Consider the following 4,241-nt stretch of genomic DNA (forward strand, 5'->3'; position numbering starts at 1 on the left):
ATATATATATATATATATATATATATATATATATATATATATATATACAGAATGGATACCTACTTCCAGTCACTGTTTGTGAACAGAATTCTTTTGCAAAGTACTACAAATGCTCACCTGTGTTTCAACATCTTTTAATCATGGCAAAAATGACTAAAGTATCTTATGAAGAACAAGTGCATGAAAGCATGCTCTCTTCTGCCAATGTACAGATCCACAGGCATTCAGAGGTCTGCCAGTGCTGAGCTGAAAGGACTAGAAGAAAAATAAATGGGCATTTGAAAACCTTCTTTGCCACAACTGTGTGAAGTAGACTTGTTTTATTTTGCATATGCCTGGAAAATAATTAATGTCAGAAAAATGACTTTCTTTTAATAAGATAAGAATGTATGTACAAACTGAAAAAAGGACCAGTGCTGACTGGTCACCACGTGTTGTTCTCTGACCTTTGTACATGCTTCATGCATACTCACACACACTAAATAAATGTAATAAAACCCTGAGTTTTGCCAAGCACAGTGGCACAAGCCTGTAATCCCAACACTCAGGGGGGTAGGGACAGGTGTATTTCTGTGAATTTGAGGCCAGCCTGGTCTACAAAGTGAGTCCAGGACAGCCAGGGCTACACAGAGAAACCATAGAAAAACCAAAACAAACAACTCCCTCAAGAAAACTGTGTAATTTTTGAGCCAGGTGATGGTGGTGCACATCTTTAATCCCAGCACTTGGGAGGCAGGCAGATCTCTGAATTCCAAGACCAGCCTACTGTACAGAGAGAGTTCTAGGTCAGCCAGGGCCACACAGAGAATCCCTGCCTCAAAAAATAATTTTTGTATAAAAAAAGAACAAGATAAAAAGAAACCAGCAACAAGGTGCCATATTAAACCATAGGATGGTTTAATATTTAGTATAACTAGACAATTGAGATTTTTTAAAATTCTCACCAGTAGAGGGCAATGGTAGCATTTATAATAGAAAAAAAAAGCACATTAATTGTTAATTTCAAAACAAATTGAATCTTATTTTTTAAAGTGCCTTGAAACAGCCTGCAAGAGTACAAATATGGCTTACTAAAGGAATGAAATTTATCTAGAACTTGTCATAAAACATCTCAATTGCTTCCTCATCTACTAGATAGTCTTGACCAACATGGATACAAAGGTCAGACTTCCTCCTACTCCTGGCTAGTGTACAGTGGGGAAGGACTCTCCAGGTCCTCTATTTGTTGGCTGCTGCCTTGGATGAAGAGAACGTAGGGAACTTGTGCTTTGGACAGTCTCTGCTCCCTGATTTTAACATGTCAGGTTTTTTTTTTCCCCACAGTGCTGTAAAGTGTAAAGCACTTTTCCCCTAGCTCTTGGCTGGCCAGTTCTGAGGCTGGGAACAGAACTGTTAGTGGCAAGTTGAGAAGTCTGACCAAGCAGTGTACATTTTAGCATGGGTCTCTTTTGCAGTTCTTACAGTGCCAGAATTCTCATAAAATTAAAAACAAAAGAAAATCAAAACAACGCCATCCAAATCAACCAACTAAACAAACAAATAAATTTACAACCACCTTTTATTTTCCTTATGAAAAAAAAATCTTTTCTTAAAAAAATTCAACTGCTGCTGGACATGGTGGCATAGACCTTTAATCCTAAAACATAGAAAGGAGAGGCAGGCTGGTCTCTGTCAGTTCAAGGTCAGCTGTTCTACAGAGTGAGTTTCAGTTCAACCGGAGCTACACAGTGAGGCCCTGTCTCAAATAAAAAAAAAAATTAAAAGCAAATCAATAAATGAATTCAACTGCTGTTCCAGGCAACAGTAAATCCAAAGTTGGGGGGGGGGTATTTAGTTTACAAACAAGTCTGAGATAAATACGGTTAAATGTTCAGTTTTTGTTCTACCTAGTACATCATTCTAGAAGACTCAAGACAATGATGAATCTGGGACAGCATTCCAGGAGATATGTGAAGCCTGTGTTGTTCACAGAGGGGCTATGCAAGGCTCAGAACAGCTAGGAAGTAGCCTGAGAAAGCCTCCCTCACACTCCTCTATGTCTGCCATGGGGCTGCTCTCATGTTCCCAGCCTCCTTGCATCTTTCCATTTACTCAGGATCCCAATCATTTCTAAAATAGATCCAAATTATGGAACCACAACTCTGCTGCTCAGAATGTGGCTTGAGTATCTGTCAAACCAGAAATATGCTACTGTGTTGCTAATCCAGAATAGCTGAGTGCGTTCTTTGCTTGTTTTTGAAGTAAGATACCTCTCTGTAGAACAAGATTCACTGGACTTAAAAACTCCATCTCCAGTGCTGGAACACAGGCATGCGCGAGCATGCCCTAAATGAAAGCCTTTCATATTTGGACAAGACATTTCCACTGTGTTCAAAAGCAACCTGTTAAGGTCTGTAAGCAGAGTGTGTCTTCTTGGTTCTGGAATAGTTTTCTTTAGCTCTCAGTCTAGCTTTGTTTGGCTACCTTTTCTTTGTTTCTGTCTTGTCAAAGAAACAGAGCTGAAATGTCAAATATCACTTGGAAGTTTTCCATGAAAAACAGTGGTCTTAGACTCAATTCTCCCTGCACCTCAGGCCTGAACATTAGCAACTACTCTTTTTTTTTTTTTTTTTTTTAAGTCAGGCTTTCACTGTATAGCACCCACAGGCTTGAATCTTGTTATTTAGACATGACTGACCTTAAACTCACAGATATCCACATGCTTCTGTCTCTTGAGTGCCGGGATTAATGATATCACCACATTTGGCCAAACTAGTCAGTTTTAATTCTATTCCTTTTCTTCATCCTCATCCCTCCTTCTCCTTTATTTTTTTTTTATTTTTATTGTTATTATTTTTTATGTAGGCCTTTGTGCAGCCCAGGCTGGCCTAGAACTTTTGGTTTTCCTGTTACTGCCTCCTGACTGCTGAGATTATAAACACATGCCAACACTCTTGGCTTCCACTCTTACTTCAATTATTTTAAAATGTTTGTATTTACTACTGATTTCCACTTTAGAGGATTTATTGACCACGTGTGGTAAGAGTCTAAGCTTCTTAGCTCTCTCCAGCACTTTGCCCGGTCTCTTTGCAGTCCATGAACAAGCATCCCTATAGTCCAGTAAGTATAGGGTGTTCACATCTTCCTTTAGCTGCTTTTTCAATTTGTATTATAGATAAGGATTACTAGGCTGAGTAATCTAACTTAATAATGAACATACTCACTTTAAAAGAGGCTTGGCACCTCTGGTGTTAGGATAGAACCCCAGGCTTTTTCATGTTAAGCAAAGGCTCTGACCCTCAGCTTCCCCAAACTGAGAGCCTGGCATGAGGTGCACAGCTGACCAATGAGAGCCACCACTGTGTCAATGGCACTATTCTGGTCCAGGCTCTGTTCTCCAGCAACTTTCAGGAGAAGAAGAGAAAGGCCTAGTACACAGGTGCATCTGTCCTCCTAGGGTTCTGAATGAACATGTTTATTGGTAAGTCTTCCCACAATATTTGCTGAGGCATTTGCAGCTCTGCTGTGTTCAAGGACTCCTCGGAATCCTCATCCTTCTACTGTCTCTGGGTACCAGTTCCAGATACACATGACGTGTGTATTCTTTCTGCCAGTTCAACTCCTCTCTCTATCCTGCCCAGGTATGTTCCAGCACCTTCCTTGTATATCTAATTCCATCTTTGTTTTGCTTCCTGGAAGGTGTGCTACCTGTTACACAGTAGGGACATTACCTATGACTATGGTGAGTATCAGTGCATCTGATGTAGTACTATGCAGAGTCCACAAAGGTGTCCATGGCATCCATCTCTTTCTTGGCAGATCCCTTGCACCAGAGAAAAGAAATTTATCAATTGCGTTTTTTTTTTTCTAGATTTCAGTGCATTTACCCAGCAGCTCTACTTGTAAGATGTTAGGCCTCCCAAAGTTTCACTTTGAGCTGCTTAAGTTTGAGTGAGGGTGCTCTTGAAGAACAGAGAGAAGAGGGATGGAGTCTCCAACAGGAACAGAATACCCTTCCATTCACTAAGTACATAAGAGTTTGAGTCTGTTTTCAATTTAAAAATAAAAAGAAAGGATATATATTACATCTCCTATTTATTAAGCAGTCCACACTGGCTCTACAAATATTAAAGAATTTATCAGCCCTCCAACCCCACTTCAGCTCACATGATCAAACAGAGCCTCACACCTATAATTTAGTCAGGAGATCTGGGATAAATGATGTCCCTCAGAGGAGGAGTTGTCAGAAAAATTCCAAGGGA

Source organism: Psammomys obesus, unplaced genomic scaffold (assembly GCF_907164565.1).
Source record: "Psammomys obesus unplaced genomic scaffold, mPsaObe1.curated_primary_1811, whole genome shotgun sequence".
NCBI lineage: Eukaryota > Metazoa > Chordata > Mammalia > Rodentia > Muridae > Psammomys > Psammomys obesus.